Source organism: Gastrolobium bilobum, unplaced genomic scaffold (assembly GCF_033153095.1).
Source record: "Gastrolobium bilobum isolate Gb01-03AN ecotype WA unplaced genomic scaffold, APGP_CSIRO_Gbil_v1 utg333, whole genome shotgun sequence".
Taxonomy (NCBI): Eukaryota; Viridiplantae; Streptophyta; class Magnoliopsida; order Fabales; family Fabaceae; genus Gastrolobium; species Gastrolobium bilobum.
In genome coordinates this window covers 410,149-428,591 of record NW_026898265.1, presented here as the reverse complement: position 1 = coordinate 428,591, position 18,443 = coordinate 410,149, and the positions used below count along the sequence as shown (strand labels likewise).

Sequence of the window (18,443 nt, the reverse complement as noted above, 5' to 3'; positions counted from 1 at the left end):
AGAGAAAAATATAAGGCAATAGTTGATTATATTATGAGAACAATACTATGTTATTCTAAATACATAGTGAGAAAATGGAGACATAATGAGTAATTGAGTACATAAAGGGACAACATAAAAAAACAAATTGAAGCATTTCCTAATTTTATAACAAATTACTAATACCCCACGGTCCCCACCCACTAAGGCTTTTGTTTATTGGGGATTTTGTTTAAAATCTCATTATTTCAATAAAACTACACTAATTTTAAATAATTAGAACCCTATGAATTCTCTTAAATACAGTTTACTAGTGAGTTTTAAATCAGTGTTTGGCACATAAAAATGAAAAAGTATTTTATATAACATGGATTTTTTTATCCTAGATGACCCAATCCAGTTCCACCCATCAACGACAACACAAACAAACAAATAAGCGTTTCCTAATTTTATAACAAAAATTTACTAAAACCCACAGTCCCCACCCACTCTTATTCCACAAAAAGACAACAAATAAAAGTTGCTTATTTGGTGTTATGTTCAATATTTCATTATTTTATTAAAGGAAGTGAAAGAATCTGGCAGGGAACAATTACAATTGAACAAGAATTGACACTCTGCAGCAGATGCGCACATGCCACACGGGCTGGCTGACCCTACTAGCAGTGGCGCGAAGAGACAAAACAGTGGCAAAGAAGAACACTAAGACCCGCAAGATAAATCTGGGTGCAGGGTGCTTGAAAGCATGTAATACTTTTGCTTGAAAGCTCAAAATGAAAGAGTCACTAAGAAAGAAAAATCTTCAAGTACAGAAAATATATTTGGACTGTGATGCCAAACAAGCACCGCAAATATGGTCGTTATGTTTTTATTTTCTTTTATTGGATAAATAAGTGATTGCTAATTTTATTATGATTTAGTTATGAATTTTATTTAATATTAAATATACATCATCAGTATTTTGTACATCAATGGTGCAGGCTTTTCTTATGATAAGACTAAAGTGCCAATTCCAAAGTTGCACAGCAGGTCTGACAATTTGGAGCAGGGGGGAAAGGTATTTTGGATATTGATTTGAAAAGATGAAAAAAATAGAAAAAGAGAAAGAAAATTGTGTGAAAGAAAATGTGGGTATAGAATTGAAGATAAAAATATTATAACTTTATTATATTTATTTAGATAGTGTCAAATTATAATTTTAGTCATGGCCAAATTATAATTAATTGTATACTTATATATACAATTATATATAATAAGTAATTTTTCTTGAAAACTAGCCAATGCCAAAGCACCCGCGGGTTATAACGACACTACGCCACTGTATATAACTTAATAGGATTTGACAGTGAAATCTCTCTAATCTTCCCTCTTTCACCACCATGGTTTCCCTTGCCTCACTATCATTTCACGTCCTACTGTTAAATTTGGATTATAGAGAAACCGAAGGTGGAGTTAAGGATGGATTATTGTACTCTTATAATTTTTACGTACCTATATAGTGGCATTATTTGACTATTTCATTTTTAATTCAAAGCATTTTTAATTTTTCATTCAATTGGTTTTAGTTTTCATCCTTGTTGCACATTGTTTAAAATAAATTTTCAAAGTAGCACATTATTTCGGACCCAGGGTCTTCATGCTATCAATTCTGATCTGCAAGAAAGAGGCCCAATTATTAAAGGCCTAGAAAACCCTGTGACATAGCCTAAAAGACAGAGCATCTCACCAAAGAGGCATGAATCCTGCTTAGAAACTTGGCCACCAAGTCAACATAACTTAACCTGAAAGGAACCATCATTGCCGAGGTTAGCAGCTCAGGCAAATTGCCACCACCAGGAACCAATGAAAGGATTGCAGCTCCTACTTGCCCCCATATCTACATAATCTACTCTGAACATAGGTTTGCCCACTAAGAAATAGCTTGAGAGGCCACCCTTCTCCACCAATCAACTTAAACACTTCCTCATAAAGGACCGTGATAAACGCAGCGCTCAAGCACTATAAATACAGAGGTCATTGGCCCTGGTATGATATCTCTCTTTGAATACTTGAACCTTTGTGGATATCTAACTGACTTGAGCGTCATAGTGCCTTTGCAAGTACTCCCAGTTGCTCTCAAACTGCCCAGATACGCCAAAGTACTGGCCAACCATCTTGCAACTAGTAACATCATCTTGCCAGACATCCTAGCATCTCGGCATCAACACATATCTCACTTTCTCTTCATCAACATCCTCTACCATCAACCGTGTGTGGTTAGGCTCAACCCAATTGGTGTTGGACTAATCATTGGCGTCGTCTTTGGGGAATGATAAATTTTGAATCCTACTCTCTATAAATTGAAAACATGGCAGATACCAAAAGCAAGATGTCCAAATCCCAGAACGTTTCTAGAGGGAAAAAGAAGGGAGGTTAGGAATCCCGCCAAAGGACTACCTTCACCGTTGCTCTAGTTTCTCCCCAGAAAGATCTACCAACAAACCAACAAATCTTGGAGCTCTTTAGACAACAAACCCAGAAGATTAAAAAACAACAAAAAGAGTTGCAAAAGTTGAAAAAATCATAGGCTCATCTTGAAAAACAATCAAATAATGAACGATCTGATGAAAACGAGCAAGAACCAGAACCATCACAAAAAGATCCTGGTCATTCTCACAAAGGCAAGCAAAAGGTTGATGATCTTCAGCCTCATGTTAGCTACGAAGCTAACCACCATGTGGACCATAATTTCCACTATAATCCAAAAATAGTTTCAAAAGTGGTTCATCTTTTTACCACGCAGATCATGCACCTGCATATTTCGAGAGATATAAAAATCACTACAAAAAATTACAATGGGAAAAGAGACCCACAGGAACAGTTGGAGCAATTTCAGACAAATATGATGGATCAGGATATTCCTAATGTCGTAGGTTGTTATCTCTTCCCAACAACGTTGAAAGAAGTTGCTTTTAGGTGGTACTCAGCTTTGCCACTAAACTCAATCAATAATTGGGAAGATCTCGCTATCCACTTCTTGGTGAGGTTTGCAACAAGCAAAGCTCAATACAAATCCATGCATGCACTTAAATCTATGAAGCAAGGTGCTAACGAAACCTTGCGAGATTTCTTCAACAAATTTTTTGACAAAGCCTTGCTGGTAAGAGATCTTGACGCACGAGTCTCTTTACATCTTATTATTGATGGTCTACTTGATGGACCATTTTCTACATCTTTGGCCAAACAAAATCCAAACACCATTGACGAGTTGCGAGCAAGATCCGAGAAGTTTATAAATCTCAAAGATTATAAACAATCTCGTGAAGATCCAAGTGAAAAGCTTGAGGTCTGTGAATTTAAGAGAGATTTCCAAATCGGTTTTGTCAATGTTGCCAAACCTACCCCACCAAAAATAAGAGGTAAACTTGATGAAACTAAATTTTGTGATTTCCACGAAGACATAGGTCACTCCACTGAAAAGTGTTTTGACCTCAAAAATACTACGAGGCTTTAATTAGAGAGGATAAACTCAAAGAGTTTATTGCTACTTGCAAACAAGACAAAATTCAAAGGACGGGACAGAAGTTCCGATCAAGATAGGAATCCTCCTAGAAAAAATTACCAGGATAGGAGGAATTATAGACAAGCTAACAATAGGCGAGATGACACACCCACCAATTATAAGCGTTATAACAGACCTAGAGAAAGAACCCCGCGTGAAAGAAGACGAAATGAACAACCTGTAGCACCAGAGCATAACCAACCTCGATTGCCCAATAATGTTGTTAGAGTGTTGGGGATTATTGCGGGAGTTGCTGCAGGTGGGGGAGAAACCTATTACCAGAGGAAAAGCCATCACGACTGTCAGCAATCGTCCGAAGGTTCCATCTCACTCGACTAACAAAGTTTCAATCAGTTTTGATGAAGATGACTATGGCAACATAGTCCCTGAACATGATGATCCTCTAGTAATCTCTGCCTACATGAAAAATTTACAAGTGAAAAGAATCTTCGTGGATAATGGAAGCTCAGTTGACATTATATTCTACGAAGCTTTCAAAGGCATGAACATCCCGGGACAACAAATAGCACCTAGTCAGACTGACTTGCTAGGATTCTCAGGTGAATGCGTAAAGCCTAAAGGCACCATTGAATTACAAGTCACATTTAGGATCATCCCTAAATCAAAAACCATCAAAGTATGCTTTTACCTTATAGATTTCCCATCTACCTATAATGTTATCATAGGAAGGTCAACCATAGTTGGTCTTAGGGCAATCATTTTAATGCCCCATTTGCTTATGAAATTTCAATATTCCCAAGGGAGGGTAGTGGCAGTTAAAGGTGATCAGAAGGTAGCACGAAGTTGCTATAATATTAGTCTTAAAATGACTAATGAGCCAACAACTAATTATCGACACACAACATCTCAAAAAGGAAAAGCATCCGTAAATATGGTTGATTTGGATGTCCATGAAGAGTTGCGGATGTACGTCCCAAATGCTAGGTAATTGGAAGAAATTCAAGTTGGACCTTAACCTGAAAACACCACTAAAATGGGGCAACATATGCCCAGAGATGAAAAAGAAAGAAATAGTTGAAGTCCTTTTGAAGAATAAGGATCTCTTTGCTTGCAACTGCTAATATGACATGCATTGACCCAAATTTCATTTGTCATCATTTATCTTTAGATCCAAAAGCAAGCCTGTAGCACAAAAGAAACAAAAAAATTGCTCCTAAAAAGGAAAAAGTCATTGATAGTGAAGTTAAAAAGCTTTTGGAGGCTGGCGTGATCTGGGAAATTAACTATTCCACTTGGTTATCTAATGTGGTATTAGTGAAAAAAAGCTAACGGGAAGTGGCGTATGTACAGACTTGAACAAACATTGTCCAAAGGACTCCTACCCACTTCCTAATATTGACAAGTTGGTTGACAATTTCTCAGGATATCAAATCCTGTCTTTCATGGTTGCATATTCAGGATCCGTATGCACAAACCTGATGAAAAGACCATAACATTTATCACAAATAAGGCAACTTATTTCTACAACATGATGCCTTTTGGCCTCAAAAATGCTGGTGCGACATGCCAGCAAATGATGAACAAAATTTTTAGTGATCAAATTGGTCACATGCTAGAAGTGTATATTGATGACATAATCGTGAAATTGTTGAGACATCGCGGCATCCTGAAGATCTTGAAGAAGTATTTCAACAGTTAAGAAAGTACAACATGCAACTCAACCCTGTCAAATATGCATTTGGAGTTCCAGCTGAAAAATTCATGGGTTTCATGCTAACCCATTGTGGGATTGAAGCCAATGTGACACTTGTCTTACTGTTTGTCAAATCACTTTCTCACCTGATTTTAAAATAAATTATTTATTAATAATTTGATAAAAGTAAGACACATGTCACATTGTGAGTGAAAGATGCACTGAAAATTCAGTGTATATGTAGCACTAAAGAAATTTTCCTATGTCTTGCTCTAGTTTTCCATCTTTCTCTCTCTTACTTTTATTTGCCTATTTTTTGTCCATAAAGAACCACTTTAACCCAAAATCTTAAAACATTGATTGAGGACCTTTTTAATGGTTTATATTATTCTACAACATTGTTACACTTTGTTCACATAATACATACTTTTAAACCGTAGGCGAAAAGAAATAATAAATAATAACTTGCAAAAAAACATTACGGTTCAAAGGTAATAGACTACTAGTAGGGTTGGCATGGTTGGCATGATATTCAATTGAGAAATGTATTAATAATAACTCATAGAGATGTACATATCTTAATATGAGAAACAACTAGCTAAACATGCAGCGACGTGGTTCTGAGTAGCTCTCTGAGTAAGCTAATGTCGGGTCACTCTCCAATACCATTGAATGTACGGGCTATTAACTAACAAGTGCGGCTGACCGTCCAACTGCTAAAGATTCTGCACAACTAGATTATCGTTGTCGCCCCACTGTGCAATGAAATGAGCATACCAATCACTCCAGTTCACATCCGGCTTCCCCTTTAAAGAAGTGGTGGACATATCAGGGGGCACTCAATAAGAGGATCGGAGATCGGCTTCTTGTAACCAAATATTCTTAGGACCCTGTTGGGTTGCTAGTTTGTCATTTACAATGTGATAATATACAAGTGGACACACCGCCAACCATCTGCGCCTTTGCTCAGGTGTCGCCTGATGTCCATGAAAACCCTTGTACGACATCCAATCAATCTCATGCCTACATATAACATCCAGGCAATGCCGAATCCTGGGTAGGTTGGCGGCTCTATGTTGCTGCCGATCGTATGCATTAAATCTGCAAAATACAAAAGTTTACAATTAGCAACAATAATAGCTAACAAAATTTACATGTCTAATTAGTATAACATACCTATGACCATATATGGCATCTGGGTCTACCACGTGTGGGACCCCGGGAGAGATCCTGTGCAATCGGGTCCACGCCCACAACGGAAGAAGCAATACACACCCACCTATTTCTGAGCGTGCAATGTCCGTCTTGGCTGATAACTCGTTGTATAGGCCGACAAGTACAGCTGATCCCCAACTAAAAGTGCATGCCCTCGAAAACTCATCCAGGAATAGTAAAAATTGAGCTGGCACAAAACTAGAGGCAATCTCCACAAAGATCATCCCGCCTAAGATGCACATGATCAACGCACACGTGTACCTAATGCACTAGACCTCCTTCCCAGTATGGGGACAATATTGACCAAAGCGTTGGCGCAACCACCGAAGGCTCACTTGACCACCTGTCATGTCATGATCTGTCTCTGGCTGAATACTGAGATTTTCAACTATTACCTGCCGCCAATCATATTGTCTAGCACAACCAGAGATAACGTCACCATCTATGGGCAAACCCAACAGATGGTGTACATCTTTTAAGATGATCATCATCTCAACATGCGCCATATGAAATGTTTGCGTCTCAGGCCGCCAACGCTCAACAAGTGCGGAAATAAGTGCATGGTCAATTTAAAACAATAAAAATGGGTGGTGTTTTCAAATTAATACAATTAATAAAAATTAATAAATAAATAAATAAATGAATACTTACATCGTGCAACGTGAAAGAATCCAGCCTTCCTCGAGTACGGCTCAATGTCATCAAGTATGTCTAACGGGTCATGTGTGGCAGCATATCTGATATTGATTCAACGATCGCCCTGACCATTCCACATATACATGGAAATGTGTTTCTCCTATAACATCAGGAGAGAGGTATCAATGGGACCCAGTGTAATGACGCTACGAGGAGATCTTGAGGAGCCAGGAGGTGCGGGCTTATACTCCTCACAGGGCGATCGACCAAGCGATGAATCCGGCGAGGATTCATGCGGGGACTCCATGATTCTCTTTCAAAACATTATACAAGTAATTAATTAATAGTTCTAAAATAATTTAAATGAAAATAAACTAAATTAAATAAATTAACTTAAAAGTCAAAAATTAAATGAAATAAATTAATGCTCCTAAAAATAATTAATTAATAATTCTAAAATAGTTTAAATGTATATAGACAAAATTAAGCTAAATTAATTAGCAAACATAAATTTAATTTAATTCATTAACACTCCTAAATTAAATTAAATTACTTAACAGTTCAAAAGTAAATTAACTTAACATAAACTAAATTAAAAGAAATTAATTAACACTCCCAAAAATAATTAATTAACAGTTCTAAAACAACTTAAATTACTATAGACTAAATTAAAGTAAATTAATTAAAAAAAATAAATTTAATTTAATTCTTAACACTCCTAAATTAAATTAAATTACTTAACAGTTAAAAATAATTTAACTTAACATAAAATAAATTAAATTAATTAATACTCATAAAAATAATTAATTAACAATTCTAAATATTTTAAATTAATATATAATAAAATAAACTAAATTAATTAACAGACATAAATTTAATTTAATTCATTAACACTCTTAAATTAAATTAAATTTATTAATAATTCAAAAAAACTTAACTTAACATAAAATAAATTAAATGAAATTAATTAAATCTCCTACAAATAACTAATTAATAGTTATAAAATAATTTAAATCAATATAAATTAAATTAATTAAAAGACATAAATTAAATTTAATTCATTAACACTCCTAAATTAAATTAAATTACTTAACATTTCAAAAAAAATTAACTTAACATAAACTAAATTAAATGAAGTTAATTTACACTCCTAAAAATAATTAATTAACAGTTCTAAAATAATTTTAATTAATATAGATTAAAATAAACTAAATTAATTAACAAACATAAATTTAATTTAATTCATTAACACTCCTAGATTAAATTAAATTACTTAATAGTTAAAAATAATTTAACTTATTATAAACTAAATTAAATTATATTAATTAACACTCCTAGATTAAATTAAAATAATTAACAAACATAAATTAAATTAAATTAACAGTCTTAAATTAAATTATTTTAACATAAGTTATATAAAAATAAAATATTTAAACCAATATTAATTTTCCTTAAATCATTTTATTTCAAATTAAAAAAATTCACTAATTAATATTATCCTTTAATTTATTTATACTAACTCATTCAAGAAACATAAATCATGTTATCTTTCCTAGGGTTTAATTTCTATGCTAGCAAATTAATTAATATCTAAATATATCATCTATCCTAGGATTTAATTCCTATACTAATAAAAAATATCATCTAATCTATCATATAAAGTAACAGCATTTAAATTTAAAATAATAAACAAAATTACAGTGAGAAATTTTTTTTTAAACTAACTTGTGAGAGAATGGGAATCGATTGGTGTGCAAGGGGGAGAAGGGACCAGTGAGAGAGAATGAGAAAAAGAGGGAGGGGGGATTGATTTTATAGTAGTGGGGACTATTAAAAATGCTGAACAATGCAGCAATTTTGGTCTGGTGGTGACACGTGTCATACATGTGTTGCGAGGCGTTGCGGTGGCCACGTAAGATGTTAGGTCATCCAACTATTTTGGCCATGTAACATGCCAAGTTGTCGGCATTTTAGGCCGCGTAACAGGCTGTGCAGAAGTTGTCTATCACGTAATCTTCCTATATTGTGCAGCAGCTTATATGGCTATGAACTTGCTGCCATGTGTGCACACCTAACTCGTCAGGTGTTGTAGAAAGTTAGATGACGTGACATTTTAGAAAAATTTATTCAGTTAATAACATTTAGGTAATATTTTGTGAATAGTGTGACACTTTGGTAGTTGTCCCAATTTTATTTCAATTTTTCTCTGTTTACTATTTAATCCAGACAAGAACCTGTGTAGAAGTTAACAAGACAAGGGCAATAAGGCACTGATGCATTCCAAGAAACTCCTATCGTTGAGGTGACTAGATCCATCACTAAGCATAATTATCTTGTTCTTGATGTAGATGACATTCCTAGGGTTGTAAAAGAGGCATTTTTAATAGCAACTTCTGGAAGACCTGGGCCTGTTTTCATTGATATGCCTAAGGATGTTCAACAAGAGCTTGCTGTTCCTAATTGGGACCAACCAATTAAGCTTGCTGGGTACTTTTCTAGGCTGCCCAAGATTCCCAGTGAAGCCCATTTGGAACAGATTGTGAGGTTGATATTGGAATCGAAGAAACCTGTTTTGTATGTTGGGGGTGGTTGTTTGAACTCGAGTGTTGAGTTGAGGCGATTTGTGGAGCTTACTGGTATTCCTGTGGCTAGTACTTTGATGGGTCTTGGGGCATACCCTCTGCTGATCAACATTCACTTCAAATGTTGGGTATGCATGGTACTGTTTATGCTAATTATGCTATTGATAAGAGTGATTTGTTGCTTGCATTTGGGGTCAGGTTTGAGGACCATGTCACTGGGAAGCTGGAGGCTTTTGCCAGTAGGGCTAAGATTGTTCATATAGGTATTGATTCTGCTGAGATTGGGAAGAACAAGCGACCCCACGTGTCGGTTTGTGCGGATTTGAAGTTGGCCTTGGAAGGCATTAATCGGATTTTGTAGAGCAAGGGGATCAAGGGTAATCTTGATATTCAAGCTAGGAGGGAAGAGGTGAATGTGCAGAAAAAGAAATTCCCCTTGAGTTACAAGACATGTGTGCCATTGAGGTTCTTGATGAACTTACAAATGGAAATGCAATAATTAGTACTGGAATTGGACAACACCAGATGTGGGCTGCTCAAATTTACAAGTATAAAAGACCTAGACAGGGGTTAACATCTATTGGATTGCCTGCTGCAATTGGTGCTGCTGTTGCTAACCCTCATGCAATTGTAGTTGATATTGATGGAGATGGTAGTTTCATTATGAATGTCCAAGAGCTAGCCACTATAAGAGTGGAGAATCTCCCCATGAAGATCTTGTTGTTGAATAATCAACACTTGGGCATGGTTGTTCAGTGGGAGGATTGATTCTACAAATCGAATAGGGCTCACACTTATCTAGGAGACCCATCTAATGCGACAGAGATTTTCCCAAACATGTTGAAGTTCGGAGATGCATGTGGGATACCAGCAGCTCGTGTGACAAAGAAGGAAGAACTTAGAGGAGCAATACAGAAAATGTTGGACACACCTGGGCCCTACCTTCTTGATGTTATTATACCCCATCAGGAGCATGTCTTGCCAATGATTTCGAGTAATGGATCTTTCAAGGATGTGATAACTGAGGGTGATGGCAGAACTAGTTACTGATTGCCTAGACCAAATTTTCCTTGATGGTTGTTTTGTACAATATATAATGTTATAGTCGAAGGATTTGACATGTGGTGAGATCCTATTTTGTAGTAATTTTGGTAGCAAGGCTATTTATTTCCTTTTCTTCGATTAAGATCTAGTGGCATCTATCTCTGCTGTATGATATATCCTGTTTTAATGTTGGTATTTGCTGTTGTGAGAGATGAAGTGATAGTAATAACATTTCTGTTCTTATAAATCTAAAAGAATCTAATTGTTTCAATGTTTAACTGAAATAATTATTAATGAAGTCAAATATAATGAAGCATTTTGAAAATGAGATGAAGATACCAAGTTATATTTTGAATATTTCTTTTCCTTTTAATCATTCTGTAAACGCTAAGCTCTTAACATTTTCTTGAACTCACCCGGCAATCATGACATGCACATTCCATTTTTAACTTACGGTTTTCACTTAATGATACTTGTGATTAATTTGCTCAGTTAAAAGTTGGAATTTGGACCGTTTTGTTGACAAAACATCTCTGGTGCTCTATCTTCACCGAGTGATTTCGAAATTCAGATAGTTTTCTGAAGTCAGAAATATGTATGAAATTGGTAAAAAAAAATATATATCATAAACGACCTCTTCAATGACCAGCATCATGTTTCAAGACACCTCTTTCTCATCACATTCTTCAATATCCGCTGTGTCCACCTGAATTTCAGAATTTGGTTTTAAGAAATATGTGTTGATGCCTAACGCAGAGCAGAGCAAATGGTTGCAGTAACGAACGAAGGACAAACCTTTTGACCTTTGCACTGCAGCCAACTTGCTAAATGACTGGACATGCTTCACTACAACAAACTTTATCACAGAGGAAAGGGTTATTTCACAAAATGTACTTCTAAGTAATTACTCTATAGACAAAAATAGATGCAAAATTCAGACTTGTTTGAAATACCCCAGAAAAGGAGAAATCAAGTTAATTATGGTAAAAATGGAAAAACACTCAGAGCATCAGAATTCAATTAATTAAATAAGATAAAAGATTCATTTTTTTAACATGCAACAATCAAACAGATGGGAATTAAAAAAACTAGGGAAATATAGTTAATGAAATTGTGTAGGCCTCATGCAACAGGCTTAAGCTCACAGAGACAGTAGTTGCATACAATCAAAACTGACATGCAAACACATCAAAAAATTCAGAGACACACCCAGAACTCGAAAACTCAAACGGTTTCCCTGTGTTGGAGAAGATGATAACAGCAACTTCGGCATCGCAGAGAATGGCGAGTTCTTGAGCCTTCTTCAGCAACCCAGTTCGCCTCTTGGAGAATGTAACTTGCCTGCTGTTAGCATTCTCAATCCTTTTGATATCAAAACCCAGAAACCCAAGTGATCAAAAAAACAGGAACTGAAGACCCAGTTGAGATTCAATTCAGATATCTCATCTGGATGACTCTCACACTCTGTAATAGGTGTAAAGGTGCTTCCTTTTATTCTCAACCACCCCAACCCCACCCCTTTGGTCTATGAGAGGGTTTTTCTGCACAACTTGGGAAAGAGGGCTGCTAAATTTAGCGGAGAAGATAAAGGGGCGTGAGAGAGCGTTTTACCCCAATTGGCCAGTGCCTGGAAACGGCAAATTTGCATGGCTTTGTATCTATTTAGAGTTATTAAATAGATACAAATAGGACGTTGCATAAACTAATAGGACGAAGTTGCTTAATGGAAGTAGGCTTCGCCACTTTTGGAATCACACCGATTAAAGACTTGTTGATATGTTTAATGCAAGATGGGTTCTCAAAAACTTCCTTTATGAAACTGAAAACCCATCTGTCAACATTCTCCCACTCAGATTGAAAGAAAACAGTATTAGAGATATAAATAACATTTTATTTTATTTTGATTGTGATATTCCAATATTCCAAATCTTTCTATTTTTTTCATATACTCTTCTATATAAGAGATCTACATGTACAACTCACTCTAATATAAAATAACAAATATATTAAAATAAAATAAAATATTATTTATATATCTAATAAATAGCTTCTCAAAATAACCAACAATCATGTTCGGAAAGGAGGGCTAGCAATCTTAAGAAAACAGCCACAGAGCGGAAAGGGATTTAACATAGTTCCATCATGTTGATACAGCTTCTCAAAATAACCAACAATCATCTCCCTAAGCATCACAAGAACACCTATCCATTGGTCCGCTTCATCCTGAAGAGCAATGATCTTATTGTGGCGAAAGCGGGACGTGGTGGCAGCATGCTAGAACTTGGTGTTTCTATCACTATTGACCAGCCACTCACACCTAGAACTTTAAAACCACATCAACTCTTCCAGGACATAAATCAGATTTAGTTATTCCCACAACTGACACTGAACCATTTCAAGAACACTACTAGGATTAGATTATTGTAGATTTTTTTTTTTTTTTAATAGCTAGCAAAGGATATAAATGATCATCTACAGATATTTGTTCAGAAATTCGAGTTTAATATTTGATTACATTCTATGTCTGGAACTGCTAAGATGCCTCTGCATGTCCTTTAATTTGTTTTTTTTATGTTTTCAATATTCTTTAGTCTTTTTTTTGCATCATTGAGAAAAAAGAGGGGTTATTAGACATCAATGTTAAACATATACACTACAAGAAAACTAGCAATCCGGCGGTTATTTTGGCATTCAGAGGCGGTTGTAACCGCCTCTAATAACATAATTAGGTGATTTTCAAACTGGCTCTGTTAACTCTGTCGAGAGATAATCTAAAGCGGTTGGCATCAATCACTAAAATTATCGCCTAAAAAATACATTCAGAGGCAGTTATATAAACCGCCTGTAACATTTATACTAAGGCAATTATTTTAACCGCCTTTAACATATAAACCGCCTTTATACTGAGGTGGTTTCTTTATGCACCTGAAGATAACGTTTAATGTCATTTATAAACACCGCCTAAAATATTCAATCATAAAAGGTTATTTTATATATATAGGCGGTCATTTATACGACCTCCATTGTGTTGTCAAAGGCGACTTTTGAAATCGCCTACATATGTTATTCTTCAGCGATTTTGATAACAGCCTCCAAAAGTACTTCTCACACAGTTGTAGGAAATGCCTAGAAATGTTTCTTAAGGCGATTATTATAACCTCATCCAATTTCTATACTAAGGCGGCTATTGTTCATTCTAGACCCTCCAAGCTGTTTGTAATGTTTTGAATTCAACTTCCTTAAAATGATATTCTGAGGCGGTTTCTGGTTTGACATAATTAAATATATATTTTTTAAATATTTTTTTTATTTTTTTTGTAAACATTTTTATTTTCAGTAAACTTTATTATTTTCATTTTTAGCCTACATTATGCACTTATTTTAATTTTTTAATGATATTTTAATTTATTTTTTTTGGTGAACTATATTGTAATATTTAAATTATTGCATTTATAAGCATCTTTTGTTAATATACAATTTCAAATGGAAGATTATTACAAAAATAAATTATTAATAAAATAGAATAAACAATATACATTTTATTAGACATATTAATTATTGTACACACACAATAAAATGTAATAAAAAAAATGAGAATTCAAAAAAAGGAAAAAGATAATGAATTTTATATTAGAACAAAAATATTCGTTATATCCACACACTATTTAATAAATAATTAAAAGCATAAAACAACCATTACCATGTCTCAAACCTTAAAACAAAGCCATAATTGTTTCAGCATAAAACAAAATCCTAAGTCTATGACAAAATCCAAAATAATATTCAAGGCTGAGGTGGTGGAGGTAGAACCCAAGGTGATGAATATTGTATTTCAACGTGTGGAGTATGGCTAGCATGAGAAGATCTTTTAAGTCCTGGGAACCCACCCAAATCTGCAACCTGATGATACATTGAGCATACATTATTATTATAGAACAATAAAGTGAATGCAATCATATATAGTCTTTTGAAAATAGAATAACAATGATGAGACATTAAGCAGCTATATATAAGACTGTTTAAGAATCATACTCATTTGTAAAAGTAGCCCTTGCCGCTAAAAAATGAAGCAATTGGGTGGGAAATAAAATAGGATCATCTGATAAACAAGAATAATTTCAGTTTATAAAATGCAAGAGAGAAAAGTGAACTCATTTATTAGACATTTCCAGCTTTAATGGCACTGATTACTTGTTGACGTCCCATATTATGGTCAAAAATCAAGAATATTGCAATCAAGCACAAATACATGCACCATACTCTCACACACACACGCATACACACATTGACACAATCAGTCACACACACATGGGAAAACACTTGATAAAAACATACACTCATGTTGTGTTAAGACTCTAAAGCATCCACACTAAGACGTGGAATCACTTTTAAGACCACATCTCTTTGTACTTCGATAATTGGAATGAGAAGATGTTATATAGTTAAAAAATATTTATACAATGCCATAGTAACATATTAATAACTTATTTTCTAAAAATGAAATTTTCATGGGATTTATACACTGCATGAATTTAGAACTTAAACTTTGTTCTTGAAAATTTTTAAAGGAATTTAGGCAATACAGTATCACCTAAGGCTAAACTTTTCAGCTCTCAACATCTATTTCTGGTTTTTGGAGTACTGCCTATATATATATATATATATATATATATATATATATATATATATATATATATAGGCAATATTCCTTTTCATCAATGAAAAATGTCCCCCCTGTGAATGGCAATTATAGATAGTAATTGAGATCTATCATAACAAATGCTAATATGCTAAACTGATATAAACTGGTTAAGAACTCAAGAATTAGTTTCGAAGTAATTTTCATTTTCCTCTGTTTCAGTATGTTTTTTTTGTTCAGGTTTTTAGCTTCTTCTTGTAATGACTAAATGTAAATTGTGCTTGGTTTTCTGTTTATGCATAGGTGATGGTGTTGTTGTGAACAGACAGGCATATGGAGTCCGTAGCATACGTGTTGATGGCAATGATGCCCTGTGTAACACCCGTATATATCCGGTAATGTTAATCATATCATCGTATTAAGCTGCGCTTAATTAAAAATGCGGAATATCTTTTTCTTTTCAATTATGATGTCATTATTCATTACCAACTTGATTACTTAATCATTTTCAAAACATTGCCTGTATGTAAGTTGCAAAAGACATCTAACTGAAATACCTCATTAATTAAACAACAGATATAAGTCTATAGTCACGGAACTACAACACGTAGACCGGACAACTCCTGATAGTTTATACAACTCCAACTAAAAGTACTAACATCAAGTGGCATGGACAAACCCAATGCTCACACAAATAAGGCAATAAGCCCAATATAGTCTCAACAACAGCATCATAATAAAATAAAGCTAAAAGCATAACATCAGCAGATAAATCCAGCATCCAAACATGTCAGCATATAAACAGCAATAATCATCAACTAAGCTCCGGCCTCCTGCCGCCAGAGGCATCAGCCTCCAAATTACCTGAACCTGAAATAAGCGCCCCCAAACGTGGGGTGAGATCTCTAAACAAGAAATCTCAGTAAGACAATGGGTCCTCAAGGATCTTCCACCCCAAGCTCACATACATGTGCAATATAAGTTCAAAAGCAGTTTAACAATATAATTTCCAAAATAGTGCAATGCAACAGATAATCATGTCATGTGTGTCAATTCTATTCTACTGATCAGAGGAATGCAGGAATACGTCTATTACCCACACAATATGCAAGACGCTACTTGCACCCACCCATGGCTCACCATCTTGTATGACTCTACATACTCAGGCTTACCAACTAAGCGGAAACAACACATACATATTATAAGTCATTGCACATTTCAGCTCAAAAGCATTTCAAAATATCAAAGCATGTAACACAGCATGCATATAACTATACCCCCATGGGACATGGTGGAACCACAACATGGCTAAACCGAGGACACAAAAGCTTACCTTGTAAGCTAACAATCCAAGCCAAGAGTCCAACCAAAGCTCACAGTCCGAACACAGCAGAATCACAATCTGATTTGGACCAGCAATCATATAAATAAACATAGCTCAATAGCATAAACATAAAGACAACGCTTCTCTTTTACGTTTTATGTCTTAAGACTTCTAACAAAGCCACAAGCCCTTAATCACTTGATTCTGACTTAGATTAGTTATTACAGAAATTCAACTTCCTCGAACTAGGGTCCACAAACTCCCATACATCAATTCTGGATGAACAGTACGCTACTGTTCTTCAAAAACCCAGAATATCCGGATATTTGTTGGGGACATATCCGGATATCAGTATCTGGATATCACAGAACCCCATATCCGGATATCAATATCCAGATATCACTGATCCACATATCCGGATATCACATAACACATATCCGGATATCAATATCATGATATCCATATCCGGATATTTCGCGACAGAATGCAGTTCTGCATTTTCGCGAAGATATCATCCAAAGGTTCATCTTTTAACATTACAAAACGTCCAAGGATCTATTTTTAAGCATATACAGGTTCATAAACGTGTTGGTTATCTCATTTTAACAAATTACATGCCAAGACACCAACTTTAACCCATTAAACTCATGATCAAAGGTTCAACCACTTATCCAAGCTTCAAACTCAGAAAAGGAAGGCTCTTGGAGCTCACTTGAAGCTCCCAAGGTTCTGAATTCACAAAGTAAACGAAAATGTAATCAAAGGTGGGTTCTTTGCACTCAAAGATCACTCCTTGAAGCACCAAGTACCATGACAATGGCTCCACCACCTCAACAAACAAAGCCAACCCTTACACTCTCCCCAAACAACACCTCTAACCCAACTCCAGGTGAAACTCACCCTCTCCAAGCACTCACTCTAGTGTTTACAAGTGAAAGAGGAAGAAAATCAAAGGAAAAATGCCTCAAGGCTTACAACCAAGGGGAAAAAGTGTAAGAACACGCACCGTTAATTTAGGAAATTAATTAGTTAATTATGAGTTTAATGAGATAATTCCATAATTGACCCTAATAATTATTATGAGGCTCTAATAATTATAGGAAGTGAGTAATAATGCTGAAAGTTGCTTTTCTGACGAAAAGTGCAGATACCAGTTCTGCTAGTCGGTATAAATGCTACCGAAAAAGTATCCCGGAAAATTATAATAAGTGCATGATAATTACTAGAATAATATGTAGGACTTTTAAAACGAGTTTCAAGTTAAAATAATGAGAATTGGTGCCAGAAACTGGTACTGGCTATGAAAAGCGCGTACCGGAAAGGTGCTCCGAAAAATATAAGAAAAATATGATAATTCTTGTAAAATTGAGTAGGTTAAGAATCCTGAGTTTGGGATTAAAATACTAAGCGTAGCAATTAAAGTTAATACTGTGTGATTATTGCTTAGTGGCTATATATAGAGAGGGTTGCACACAACCCTAGGCTGATCCTCCAGCCTTGTATGCGTGAGTTGGCTGCAGCCACCTTCCCCTCTCTTGGTCATTTTCGTTTTTACTTAGAAACCTCCAAAGACATCACCTTTCTTCGTGATTTCTTCATCTAAACACCTTGGTGGAGTGTGGTTGAGTCTTGGGGTGAATGTTAAGCCTTCTTTTCTGAGTTGAGTGAGCTGCCTTGTGAGGTTAAGGTGCTGAGTCTTCTGAGTTGTGAGGTTAGGGCCTTGGTCTTGTGTGCGGAGGCTCCAAGAAGCTTCCTTTGTGAAGAAAGGGGCAAGCTTTGGTAGCATTTTCGTGTGCAGTGGAAGTCTGAACCTTGGGAGTGTCAAGTGA

General features: G+C 35.2%; 1 pseudogene; it reads left to right on the top strand.

Moving 5' to 3' along the window:
• The first annotated feature begins 8,909 nt into the window (after positions 1–8,909).
• On the top strand, positions 8,910–10,657 carry LOC133314340 (acetolactate synthase 2, chloroplastic-like; annotated as a pseudogene).
• The last annotated feature ends 7,786 nt before the right edge of the window (positions 10,658–18,443 follow it).